The following is a 15417-nucleotide window of genomic DNA, read 5'->3' on the forward strand; positions in this document are numbered from 1 at the left end:
ATAGTGGTAGAATTGTTCGTGTGAATGTTTTCTTATCATTCACAGTCCAAATAACGTAACCTCCTTTTAGTACACGTCGTACATTTCCACCATAAATAGATGAAATTGCACAAAGCATCTCATAATTCATAGGTTTATCCGATAGTTTTACCACTAGACGAAACTGTAGAATTTTATATTGCCAATGATTAACTTGTAGACTACCATCACCATCAATAAGACCTACGACAAAAGGATCAAGTTGTTCTCGAGATAGTAGCGCTGCGCGCGGTTTATAGCAAAGCGGCCGTTGTGTAATAAGAGTTCCTGTAAGTAGTTGTTTTATACTTTGAGTATCGTGTAGCGCAACATCTAGTGAAGCATTAGCTAGAATTACTCCAGTTAGACCTCCAATTGTAAATAGAGCAATAAATCCTAGAGCAAATAGCATAGGTGTAGTAATTCGTAGTGAACCACCGTATAGTGTAGCTCGTTTTCGGCCTTTAACCATCTCAGGTTACAGCTAGCCTATTCGTCTCAATAATATGAATAGATCATCTATAAATAAGCAATCTATCGATATTATCTTAGTCAAAGTTCTACCTTTAACAATCATTACTGATGACACGGACTATGTCTTACTATCCCTTAGAATCTAATCGAATTCCTTAGGAATAGTGGGGCGTATAGTCTCTACGCTTTTACACAACCGTTTCCAAATTGTGACTTAGTTCGACGATCGTCCTCTATTCATTCAAATTCTGAAATAGAGGGGTTCTCTCGAGTTTGCCCCGCTCTTATTAATAAAACTAATTAACACGTGATGTTTTTCCTGTTAGTTTATAATGCATACTCTCTGGCATATGTTTTAGTAGTTCTGTACGTAGTTTCCGAACAGAACGACTACTGATATAAATAACAGGTTTATCCTCTTGATAATGAATAGTGCATTTACAGTTAAACTTGAGAATAAGCACATTAATTAGATATACTACTTCAATAACTGTGAAACTTTGTGTTTGTAGGTAAATACCTCCTCCTTTGACAAAAGTACCATCTCCACAAATCCAATGACTGAGTCCTTGAATTGTAAGCATCTTATAAATATCTGAAGGAACACATTTTTTACCGTTTTCATAGAAATTATTATATAGCTCAGTAAAGCAAGTAAGTGTACGTGTGCTAAAAGCTACAGCAATAAATCCACGTGAATTAACAATATAAGGGTAAGAGGAACAATAATGACTTAGTAGAGAAAAAGTGTAGAATAGATAAAAGGCATTATTAATTGATTGTTTAAGAAATAGACGTGCTTGACCATTCACATTCTTTTTACTCATCCAAGCATCTGATAGCGCCGAAGGCGACCAACTACTACACCATAAAGATAAGACGTAAGACTTACCATATGTTGTAGAATAATATTGTATCGAGGATAATGCATCGTACCTGTAAGATAATAACCATAATGTACTAGATCTGTACATTCATTATTAATAAGACTGTTTTCAGGGTAAAGATTAGCACGTGGAAAGCGCTGTCGAAGAGTTAGAACTGCTTCAGATAGCACATTAATAGAGTTGGCCAGAAAGGTCTTGCTGAAGGACCGCTTAAGCCATGAGAAAATTTTAATTCCTGTTGGAACTGCAATAATCATTGTAGCAGCTGTAAAGTAAGCTCGAGTATCAACATCAAGTCCTACAGCATACATATGGTGCAAGTGTTTTGTAGGACTTATAATAAAATATCTATTCTCACGAATAGGGTTGGACTATATCTTCATCTCTGTTCATTATTTAATTTAGTATGCGCTGCGCGCGGGGATACTAATAAGTAAATAAATAGTAAATAGAATCTTCATTTGTTACATCGCTCTATAAAATTTTATTGTAATTTGCCTATCGGCGGGCACTATTTTTTAGATTTCGAACTTTGTTAAGTCCGCGCGAATGCGCTCTGTTAGATGTTCCTTGTTAATTACCATCTTATAAACTTCCTTCCAATTACTTAGTGTTACTGCTTTCTTTGTTTTAAGAGGGCGCGAAGCGCGCATCAAAGTATGTAATAATAGGAGTTAGTCCTACAAATGTATCACAATAATATCGATACATATCTTCTTTACGTACAATTACTTTTCCATGATTAAATAGATTTTTAATTAGAGTAAGTAGTTGTACAGCATATTTTTGATCTAGAAGATATCGTAGCTGAACACGATAACCAGTTGTAGTGTTATCACGTTTAGTAATATTAATATTAAAAGTACCCTCAGCATCAGTAAATCCTGATAGCCAAGCATCTGTAAGAGTAGGTAGAAATACAGTAGTAATTAGAGTAATAGTTGATACTAGGTTGAAAATAGTGGATTTAGGATTATCTAGTTTTCCATTAATACAATCAATCCATTTATAAAGTTGATTAATACGGTTTGGAATAGCTAGATTACCATTGAAAATTAGAGCTAGAAGTAGTACTCCTTTAAAATCTTCTACAATGTAACGATAAAAGGTTTCTTTTCCAGAAGTAAATTTACGTACTGTACCGAAGCCTAGATAATTAGCAATATGAAAGAGAATAGCACTTTCTTTCTGTGTTAGGACGGTCGTCCATTAGAGATAAGAAGAGCACCATCACCTTCAGTAAAACCTACAAACCAAGAAAGCCAAGTATTACTAATAGAATTAGTAAATCCAAGTTGTTTATAGAGAGAATGAAACGATGTAAAATTATGATTATGAGATGTCTCGCATGTAGTCTCTGAGGAGCTCGTCTGAATATTCAGATGATTTCCTGCTGATTGAGTATAACTATATAGATTTTTACTGCTTAGAGTACTATATAGTATATAACTGTTCCAGCATACAGCGAGATTTATTACTCCTACTTCACAGTAGGAGAGAGCCACCATTTCTTTATTAATATAAAGAGAAGTAAGAAGACTCCATACTAGGAATCCTAGAATTCCAATACTGAACATAGCATAAACCATACCAAGATACTAATTAGCTTTACAGGCTAATTGTGGACTGTCTCTTTAACAAATAGTCTACATTGGCGTAGTCTTCCCATTTTTTCACAAAATTATCACGAAGCTTGATCAGGGATTGATCCTTCGATGAGAATACACCTAGTTTACTAAGCCGATAATACTCTTTAATTATGTTAAATCGTTTATTTTTTGCGGAAACACAATGATTTCAATGAAAATAGTTTTCTAGTAGATATAGTACTTCCTCTTTTTTATAAAGAGTTCATTTATATGCGGATTTCTGTTTATTAGCACTATAAACTTTACCACCATAAATAGTTTGTAGTATATCAAGAAGTTCTCGTTTTTTTTGTGAAATAGTAAGGAATACCTGATTTGACTTAATATTTATATAAATACTTCCATCACTATCAAATAGACCAGAAAGGTAAGCACTTTTATAGAATAGAGATGGAGAAACTTTCATTTCAATATTATAAAGTAGACAAAGATTTGAAAATTGTTTCACTCGGATAGGGTTATATAGCATACCATTTATATCTGAAATAAAGCGTAGTAGACCTTCTTTGTGATGTAGTCGATAACGAAAAGCGTTACCATGACTAATAGATTTAATAGAACCACCATATCGATGTTTAATTTTACTTAGACAGGCAATATCACGAATTTCTATTACAATTTCAATAGTTACATAACCTTTTTTAGAAATATGAATGTGTCCATCACCATCAATAATACCACCAATTCACTCCCGAATTTTTTTTTCGGAATTTTCTTGCGAAGTTAGACGATTTGAAAACATACGTACAGTCTCTGAAGTTCCTACTAGCATGCTGATATTTTCTATAAATAGAAAATGTGCGTTGGTTACTTGCGGATTAGTAACTTCACTATAGATTATTACTATAATAGATAGTAGTACTATGTACTTAATCATTTTAAATATAGTACTATAGTAAATAATATTACGTTCCTGCATATAGTATGTTGCGATATAATCAATAGAAAAAATTGGATTACAAGGGCCATCTTGGATTTGACCAAATACTGGTTTACCTGAGAATGCACTAACAATGTGACTGATCATTCCAAATCCAGGGATAATTAGAATGTAAACTTCTGGGTGCTTCTTATTAGTTAATTATTTAATAAAAATGAGTAAAGAAAAATGCGCGCCTGCGCGGACGCGCCTTCGATTTTTATTGGCGCAGTAAAAAAGAGAGCGGCAAAAAATAGAATATTTTTGCGCGTAGTTATAAAATCGCGCCTAGCGCATTTTATTAGCGCCGATTTTTTATGGCTTTTTTTTTTGCGGGCGCGGAATTGAAATTTCTACATATTCTTATTTTGAAGTGCAATATCTGTAATATTCCCAATATTAGAAGGAATATAGTTTACAAATATAAAGCAAAGACACTGACCTAGTACTAGGAAATTTAGGTATAGGCAAAGAGTTAGTAGAATAATAGAATAATCAATATAATGACTATTAGCTAGCTTTCCTAGGAAATTAGGATAGTTTTGTAGAGCGCCTATAAAAAGCGCTCTGCGCCGATTTTTATTGGCGCGGATTTATGCGTTTTAATGAAATTTAGAAAAAAAATGCGCGGCAAAAATCGAAGATTTTTTATAGGCGCGTATATAGAGAAATAAGAAGAGCTAGGCTAAATAGGCTAATTAGTACCGCCGAAGGCATTATATTGTGTAAATAGTGTCTGATAAGTCGTAAGAAAATTTTCAGAAGATTCATTAGGTAGTCGTTCAAGAAGGCGCCTATAAAAAATATTCTATTTTTTATTGGCGCGTCTTAAGACTAGGAAAATAAGAGAAAAGAGACTTAATCAGATCAATAAAATGAAAAGGAATCACACTAGCTTCTTTCACATTATTCTGATTTAGAGGGTTTAGTGTATCCGATGTAAATACCGCGCCCCCCTATAAAATTTAAAAGGCCCGCCGTAGGCGGGCTTCGCCCTCTTTTCAATTTTTTCCGCGCGTAGCGCATTTTTATAGGCGCACTACTGCGTTTTTGAAAGCTACCCAGTTCTGTGGTTCAGAAACTTTGTTTGCTAGATTTAGTGCAACAAGTCCTCCTAGGCGCTACGCGCGGGGCTTCGCCCCCACCAAGAAGTTTCATTTTTAGTGCGCTGTCACAGTTGCAATTACTGCTCCGGTTGCGGCAATCCATGCAGCTGCTACATTATTATTAACGCCCATAAAAGTTGAACTAGAACTATTTTCAGCAGTTGTATTAGGTACTTCTTCTGGACCTATACAATATACAGGACTCTGAGCATAGATAGTTAGGAGAATATAAATTACAATAAATACAATAATGTAAATGAATGTATAATTAGGAGAGTTACTAGTACGAAACTTAACTGCTTTAGGCGTTGATTTTTTTACGCCCCGCGCTAAATAGAACCAAAATAGTAAAAAATAGAAAGAGTAATTAGTGTTGTGAAAAACCCAATTAGGCGCTACGCGCGGTTTTTCAATCAGAATTGAGAAATTCTCCGCTGTTGTAAAATAATTTATAGCTGCCCGGCGCCTATAAAAAAGCGCGCCTTCGGCGCGCCTATTTTTTATTGGCGCGGGCATAAAAAAGGCAGTTGCATTTGTGGAAATTCGCTCTTAGCTCTTATTCAATTTCTATATTTCGTTTTTTTTTTTCTTTACCCCGCGCCAGCACAGCGCCAGCGCAGAAAATTGTTTATTAATTACTTAAAAGCGCCTATAAAAAGCGCTCTGCGCCGATTTTTATTGGCGCGTATTCTAATATTTCTCTATAAATATAGAAAATAAAATAACTAGTAAGTTGGACTATATCTTCAACTTAATTATTTAATAGATACTAAGATAAAATAAGAGAGTAGTTATATTTTAAATTAAAAGTCTATTGTAATCTTCTGCGGTTATAAATTTAACTAGTTAAATTTCTTAGGCCATTGTAAGTATAATTTAGAATGATTATAATATAAGTTGTCGCGCGTGTAGTCTCTGAGGATCCTACTAAGAAGTTTCTTCTTCCTTTGGTTTCCTGCTGATTATTGTATTAGAACTAATATTTTCACAGTAATTAACTTATATATATACATATTGTAAAAATAGTAATATACATTATAATATATAATATTACTTGTAATTAGATCTATATTTTAACATAGAAAATTACAGTTTTCCAGCATATAGCGCGATTTATCTTGATTTTTCCCGCGCATTCTTTTTAAGAATGCGCTGGCGCGACAAAGAAAGAAAATCTTTGATTGGCTTTTATTTATTAAAAAAAAAGCGGGCGCGAGCAGGGGCGCTACGCGCATCTAAGAAGGCCATCGACCAAAGAACCCACTTTCTCAAACTCTTAATTATTTCTTTTATTACTTCTCTTAAGAGTCCATGTATCTCTTTTATCTCTTATAGAGGAAGTGACCTTGTGTATCATAGGATAGAGAAAGCCGACTGTACATCAAGCACCGTTGCAGGTACCCACAAGTGACCCAGTCTGTAGCGACATTTTAAACTGCCGACGGTCTTTATACGAAGATATATTAACCGTTTTCACTTGTATCGCCAATGAATAGATCTTATTCATTCTAATGCCTGTGGGCATTAGTATACCCTTTAGTAATTGTTTTCCTTTAAAGGTTACACAATTTTATCATAGTATAGACTAGAAATTGGTAGACTTACATTCGTTTGTCTTTATATAATATAGGTCTTTAATAAAAAAAAAGATAGTACACCTGCCTAATTATATTTCATAATTTTTTTCTTATCGTTCATAAAGAATAACTATTTGATAAGAATTATATTAAACCAATTCCTGTATTCCCGATGGGCAAAAAAGCTAAGCTTTTTAGGTACATTTATTTGTTAATCTGTTGTGTTTTCATTTTTAGATCATTACGACTATCTGGAGATAGGTGTTCACCATTTTTAATAGATTCATAAATTTCAAGCCAAATTTGATAAGACTTAGCTTTTTTACTATAAAGTTTATGATTAGTAAAATAATCAATAATTTTCTCCATATTTCGAATTCCATTTACTGTAATTTCGTAAACATCTTTTACAGAATGAGATCGTACTGTTCCCTTCATTAGATTAGCAATATAAATTAGCACCTCTTTATTCATTTCTCCTTTTTGAGCTAGTAGAAATCGAAATCGGTATACTGTGGAATTACCTAGTAGTGAACATGTAAAACATCCGCGCGCATCAGTAAAACCACAAAACCAATTATCATAATAAGTTGGTAGTGTTAGTGTATTAATAGTAGCAACAGTTGTAAAATTAGATAGTTTATTAAAATGGCTAACAAATTGAAAGAAACTATTTTGTTTACTAGGGAAAACAATATTCCCATTAAATAGCTGAATTAGAATATATAGATTGCTTATCTCTTGAACAATAAATCGACTAGTCTTATGTCCTTGTTTAATAACACGACCAAAACCTAGTTCTTGTTCAATATAATGAAGTACTTGAATATCTGCAGTAGATTGCGTGATAACAAACATAAGGTTACCACGAGTGCTTACGATAAAGCTTCCGGGGCGAAGCCGCGCGTACGCGCCTTCTGTAAAGCCCACAAACCATTCAAGAAAAGAAGGCGCTACGCGCGGTACTTTAGTATTAGGATATGTTTTATTGTATTCAAGATAGAAGTTATAAAAATTGAAAACGTTGTCTGCTGTTGTATTACTTGTATTAATATAAATATTATATTTAGTTAGTACTAGAGCAGATTTATAGATTAGATAGAAAAATGAAATGTACATAGTTATTTTTGAGAATAGGTGTTGGTAAAGAACTGGATCTCCACCTCCTGCTGGATCATAGAATGAGGTGTTAAAGTTACGGTCTGTTAGTAGCATTGTAATAGCCAAAAAATCTTGATTTCCAGACTCGAGATCTATGTATATCCTATTAATAGAATATACTCTTTTTATAATAATGTATTATAAAAGGGGAAATACTCTTATATTCACATATAAGTTGAGACTGTATCTTACTATCATAATTTCTTATTGTAGATGATCCCAGTTATACAGAGTTCGATGTTGATTCATCTGTGATTTAATCTCTACAATATGAGCTGTATTTTCTATATGTGTACCTTGTTCAAAATAAGAAAGTACCTTACACCAATCTAGAAAATCAAGATATTTAGTTCCCTTTAGAGGATATTTTACTAGATAATCTCGAAGATTTTGATTTGTTTTTAGACTACTAGTTCGTAGTCGATATTGTGGATTTTTACGGTCAGATCGAATTTCCTTAACATTCGTTTTTAGAAAAATTGCAATCTCTTCCATAATAGTAAACATAGTAAACCCATAACGTGTTATACGACTTTGAACTAGTTCAAAGCTTAGGGAAAGACGAGGATATTTAGAACTAAGACTAGTTCGTACTTGAAAAGATCCATCAGCTTCAATAAATCCTGATAGCCAACTATCAGATTCTAGTGGTGATTGATTAAAACCAAGAGGTTTCATATTAAGATTAGGACACTTTTTATTAATATATTCAATAAGAAGTGTAAATTGAGAATATTTAGGACCACGCATTTTTCCATTAATTAGATTACTTAGTACAATAAGTCCTTCAATATTATTAATTGTTAGAATATAAGCAGCAGTATTCTTTTTCTTACTAATAGATCCATGTCCAATTAGTTTTTGTACAATTTGACATAGTGGAAAATCTTTTAGTTGAAATACAATTTGAACACTTGGATAATTTAGTTTCCCTTTTGTAGATCGTTCTTGTTTAGGCACAATAATAGTTCCATCACCTTCAATAAGACCTGCAAAATAAGAACCAAAAAACATTATAGAGCTCATATGGGAAATAGATAGTTCTGGCGCACAGTCGTTGAGGTTGCATAGAAAATTGAAACTTTCATATGTTACCTGCTGATTGTCTTTTACATTGCGCGAAACACATTTTAAGAAATACGGATGTAAAGAGTTCCCAGCATACAGCCAGATTTAGAGCTGGCACAAATTTACCAGCTAGTACTGGTAGTGATAGTAGCAGTAGGATAGCAGTAACAAAAATAGCCCAAACAAATAGTGGTAGTTTATGTAGTGTCATTCCAGGATTTCGCATATTTAGTACTGTAGTAATAACTAATAATCTCATATGTTAATATAAGTATGGACTATATCTTCAGCGTATCTAATATATTATGATACGGTGTTTCACACATAGTCTCTGAGGATCCTACTTGATTAAATGAATTAGAAAATCTTTGGTTTCCTGCTGATTGTCCAATCTTTTGTATTTTTACTTAAATAAAATAACGAATTTATAGTAACAAAAGCTCTAAGGAGTTTCCAGCATACAGTGAAATATTTATATGAATCTTATCTTTTAATGGCGCCTATAAAAAAGCGCTCTGCGCCGATTTTTTATTGGCGCGGGCATGTTAGAAGCCTATTTTCTAATTTAGTACTTATGACATGTAAAACCATAATATGGAACATTCGTATTAATTCGTTTAACAAGAGTTCGTTGATCTGCTGGGTAAGATGCATTTTTAATAAATTTTACAGTACTTCCTAGACTACTAAATTTGTATTCTTCCTTAGTTTCAATATTAATTAGAGTTACAGCGACACTGCGCCGGAGGCGCGGTACTAGTGTTTTATTTTTATTATTAGTAACTCGATCAATATCTAGCATTATAGCTACTTGCTCTACTGTCATATCTGATTGTTCTGCATTTGGTAGTTCTTCAATAGAAAATAGATACTTATTTAGGTAATAAGTACCTTGTTCTAGATGTTTCATAAGAGTTACTTTATGAATACCAAGTGTACGTACAAAATCGATCTGTTTAGTTGATTTATAGTAGCAGATACTACCATCACGATTATACATAAATAGAGGTTTAGCTGTAGATCCACTAGGATTATTAGAAACTCGGATAGTATTAAGATTAAATGGCCCCTGCGGGGCCGGTTGAAGAAGAAAGTATTGTTCTAGAACCATTTCTGATCGATAATCTGAAGAAGGAGTAAAAATAACTTCTAGAGTAAATTCACTAGCCGAAGGCGGTGTAGATTTTAGAAGTGGTAGAAATTTACCGCCGTCAGGCATTCGTGAAGGTACAATTTTCTTAAAGTAATAACTAAGACGAGTTGGTAGATGATTAGCTGATCCTACATATTTGCTACCTGAAGGAATATGTGTTCAAATATAGATACCTGAAAAAGTATTATATTTTTTTCCTAGATTACGAATAGTTGCTAGTACCTTTTTATGATCTGTTAGGTCTTTAAATAGACGTTTAGGCCCATTAAGAAGAGTAGACAGATCTTTATCTGTAATTTTAGTACCGGCTAGTGGATTAATCACAGTACTATTTGGTTCTTTACCGGCTATAATAAAGGTTTTAGCAACTTCAAAAGCATGTAGAATAGTATCACTAAATTTCCGCGCGGAGCGCTTGTTAGGATCTTTATTGAAATTACTGTTATTAGGTGTTGAAGTATTCTGTTTATTAAACGAATTAGTTTGAATATTGTCATTTAGGTTAGATGGTTTATTCACAGCATAAAGTACGATTCCTATCCAAAAATTCATAGCTCCCAGCATTGAGGAAATTCCTGATAGGTGTAGACTAAAGATAGCTAGATCTACTGAACCACCAGAGTGACTTTGTAGTCCTGATAGAGGAGGGTAACAATAAATAATGAATTACTATATATTACTAATAATTCATTGCCAATACTCTCATATTGGATTGGACTATACCTTCATTTTCTCCTAGTAGTAAATATTGCGGGCGCGCGTACAAAATAAAAATCGAAGATTTTGCGCTAACGCGCGGCGTTATAAAATTTACTAGTGGGCGAAGCCCAACTTTTATTAGCCGTAGGCGCCGAAGGCATCTTTGATTTTATAACGCGCGTACGCGCAATCACAGATTTTATGCGCTGCGCCTCTTTTTTTTTTATTGCGCTACGGTTATAAAATTTCCTAGTAAATTTTATTAGCTACGCTAATAAAATGCGCCGCCCTATAAAATTTAAAAGAGGGGGGCTGCGCCCGCCCGCCTACGGCGGGCGCCGAAGGGATAGAAGATGCCTTCGGCGCCTACGGCGGCGCGATTTTATAACGCCGCGCGTACGCGCGCGCGCAAAATCGAAGATTTTTATAACTAGCGCCTTTGATTTTATAACGGCGTAGCCGCGCAAAGATTTTGCGCTAACGGACCCCGTAGATTTTGCGCTAACGCGCGGCGCCAATAAAAAATAGAAGATTTTTTATAGGCGCGGGTAACTATGAGCTAATATGAACTTACTTTTTATTAAAGTTTTTATCTAGTCGAATACTTCGAATATTACGCATAAGATTTTGAATTTTTGTCATGTATTCAAAACCGCTTGAAGCTTTCTTATTAAAAGATCGTCCCCAAATTCGATATTCAAGAGCTTTCATACCTTTCATAGTCTTAAAATAATAACTAATAATATTTTCAATTGATTTAGAATTTGTTGTTACAACTGTCATATATGTTTTTTTAGTTATCACTTTTATACCTAGAATAAGTGCAATAGCTTCTAGAACAATTTTATCTCGTTTTTGTGTGATTTCAAAGGCATGAACTAGTCGAAGAGGTCCTTTCTTAACAATAAAAAAGCTACCTTCTGCTTCTGTAAATCCAATTAGCCAACTTTTAGTCATAACACTCATAACATCTAGAATAGAAGTTACTTGGTTATTTACCTTATTCCAAGCAGGGCTAATATAATTGTCAGGTAGGGGGGCGCGCGTAGCCCCCGTTTTTAGATAAGAAATTTTCTCATCTTTTTCTTGGTTAGATAGAGATGAGTCGTTCATAATTAGGATAGCTTTCTTAAAAAGATCATAGTTAAAATATTTACTAGTAAGTAGTGGATATGCATCAAAAATAGGTAGAATGTACTGAATAATATGTTGAATATTACGCACTCGATAATGTGCTGTATTATCTTTTGCATCAGTTGCTGATACAGAACCAATACCAAGCATAGATTTAATATAGTATAGAAGACGTAGATTATAATTACTTTGACCAATTTGGAAAGAGAAAGTTCAAATTCCTTTTTTAGTCTTAGCAAAATAAAATGTACCATCTCCATCTGTAATACCAACTAGCCATTCTTTAAAATTTGTGCTATTATTAATCATTTCACTAGAAAATGCATTACGTTGAGTCTCTGATGGATTCTTACTAAAACTAACACTGTTACGAATTATGTTAAAAATAGCAATAGTATACTTACACATTTTATAATAACTATTAAATAGTAGGCCGTTTCACCCCGCCCCTAGATTAGTAAAAGTAATTCCACATGGTATTATTATTTTGTATAGAATCCAGGCGGATTGTCCCCAAGTTGATGACATTTTTACATCATTCCAAATAGTACTAAAATATTTTAGTACGAAATGAGTATTCATCTCCGAGTAGAGGAGTTTCCCGCATCGAGTAATGTTTAGTAGATTATAAATACTCACAAACAGAATTAGAATCTGGGACAGCTTACACTTAACTGTCCATCCTGTTCCTGCTCCTTGCTCTACAAAAGCACTTGCTAGTAGTAGAATTAGTGATGGAGGTAGTAGCCAGAATGAAATGTTGTTTAGTCGTGGAAAAGCCATCAAATTATTTATATTATTCCATTTTAAAGAATAATCTCTTGATATTTCTATCAAGTTTAGACTATGTCATCATCTAGTATTTTATTTCTAGATCTCGGGCGCTCGTGTCCGGGTTATTGTTAGTGCAACTCACCGATTAGTCGTTGAACTTTCTTAAATCACTATCTAATTTATTATTAGAAAGGCACTGACTTAAGCTTAGCTGCAAATTCTCTTAAATAATATAACCTGGGTTATAATTATATGAAGACTTCCTTGCAATTCACCCGATGCAACTCTATATTTCACAATATAGAAGGACTATGGCTATAAGATTAATTTACTACTAACAATTTAGATTCTTTATTTAGTTTATCTAGGTGATCCCAATTATAGTATGTTCGTTTACTGTTCATACCTTCTTTTAGGATTGAGATCTTTTCTCGACCTGAAATAGTGAGATGTTCTTTATTTAGCATCATATCTACACAATTAGAAAAATCTTTGAAATTTAGGTATTTACTAGTAAATGCGCCTATAAAAAATATTCTATTTTTTATTGGCGCGCGCGTACGCGCGGGGTTTCACCCCGCCCCTCATTAAGATAGTTAATTAGAATAGCTAGTTTAGCAGGACTAGTAATAGCAATTACATAATAATAAATGTTACCATTATGAATAGTAGTAGTTAGTTGAACTCCAAAAGTTTCAGCGATAAGTTTAAGAATTGATTCGTAAGATTTCCCTGTGCGCCAATAAAAAATAGGCGCGCCGAAGGCGCGCTTTTTTATAGGCGCGGGTCTTCTTGCCGTTGTTCAATACGTACTCGAGCCTCAATTCGATCCTTTCCTTTTCCGCGCCATCCTCTTTTAAATTTTCTAGGGCGCCCGCCGTAGGCGCCCTCTTTTCAATTTTCTAGGGCGTTTTCTTTCGAATATTGATAGAGAAAGATCCGCGCCTATAAAAAAGCGCGCCTTCGGCGCGCCTATTTTTTATTGGCGCGCATCAATAAATCCGCGCCCGCAAATTTATTTTCAATTTTCTAGGGCGCAGCCAAGCATTTTTCAGAATTGAACTAGTATCATGTTCATTAATAGTAAAATTGTTATTACTATTATTATTGATCCAAGTAACTAGTTTATTAAATTGATCCATTTTTGGAGTACGTAGATACCCGCCGAAGGCATCAGATTAATAATCATAGTTAGTCCGGAAATACTAGTAATTACTAGAACGTAAGCTGAATTTTCCTTTTTATGTCGGATCGTTCCACCTCAAACAAAGTGGGGCGTAGATTTTTAAGTACTAGTACTAGTGGGTAATCAACTTCATTAAAAGTAATTGCAAAATGAGGAGTATATCGCTTTCCACTTGGAGCGTGTGTAGTATTAGGAATCCGCCGAAGGCGTGTCCATCTCCTTCCCAAAGTCCTGCTAGATAAGCACCAAATTTAGGTCGGGATGTTATAGTTGTTAGTAGTCGTATAAATTTCTTATATTTATAATCAGGAGCACCGATCATAACAGGTACAAGGTAATTCAATTTTCTCATAATATTTCTATTATGTTTGGACTATCTCTTCATCTTATTTAAGTAGGTTGTTTGAATGCGCCTATAAAAATCTTCGATTTTATTGGCGCGGTTAATAACTGTAATAAAAAAGATTACTAGTAGTCCCGATTTTAACTTGTTGTATCTATATAGTTTTACGTTATAATATACTATAAATAAGAGCGCTACGTATAGTCTCTGAAGATCCTATTTTCTACGATATGGTATATAAGTAAATGTAGATTTGGTTTCTTGCGGATTGTCAATGTATCACATAAGATTTTTACTTTTTTCCTACGATAGTAGCAATTATAAAATTGAAAATATAGCTATTTTTAGAAAAATAGTACTTATGGCTTTAAGAGTTTCCCGCGAATAGTAGCGTAATAAGTTTTCATTGCTGAAAACACGGCAATTTATTTAAATTAAAGAGATGTATTCTATTCTCCGATTAGGCGCGGACGCGCGTTATTAAAATTCGATAGATGCTTCCAAGTAAAAGTAGTACGAGTACTATTAAAATCTTTTCGCAGTAGAGAAACTTGTTCATTACTAATAGTGTCTTGATTAGCTTGAACAGAAATTTTTCAATCTATATAATCTAGATACTTACTTGACCATAGTGGATATTTCTCAAAATAGTGTATTACTTGCTCTTTACTATTTTTATTAAAACACATCACAATATAACTGTAATATGTTTTATTTTTTACAGTTCGTGATCGAGTATATAGACTACCATTAAGTAGTTCAGCAATAGATATCATAATACTAGAATAACTTGTTTTTTCTTGTAGATTAGTATCACGATGATAGTTTATACGTTGTTCTAGTGAGAAACGAGAAATAATACGAATTTTCCCATTACGACGTTTAGTAATAGAAATGGCAAAATGACCATCCGCATCAACAAATCCACTTAGCCAACTATTACTACTGAGATTACTAATATCAATAGGTAGAATTACTAGTTTTGGAAGATTCATAGAATAGTCAGTGCTATCTATACTATAATTATTATACCATGTTAGATAACGAATAAGTGTTTCATGTTTGGGTGTTCGCATATATCCATTAATGACTGAAACTATAATATAGACATCAATAATTTTCGTAATTTTCCATAGTACGTAATTACGATCTTTTTTTACTTCTACTTTACCACAACCTGTGAACTTACATAGAAAATTAGCTAGTTCTAGATCAGCTATTTTAAAAACTACTATAATATGAGGATTATAGTGATTACTTTGATTAGTA

Source organism: Ustilago hordei (assembly GCF_900519145.1).
Source record: "Ustilago hordei strain Uho2 genome assembly, contig: UHO2_mito, whole genome shotgun sequence".
Taxonomy (NCBI): domain Eukaryota; kingdom Fungi; phylum Basidiomycota; class Ustilaginomycetes; order Ustilaginales; family Ustilaginaceae; genus Ustilago; species Ustilago hordei.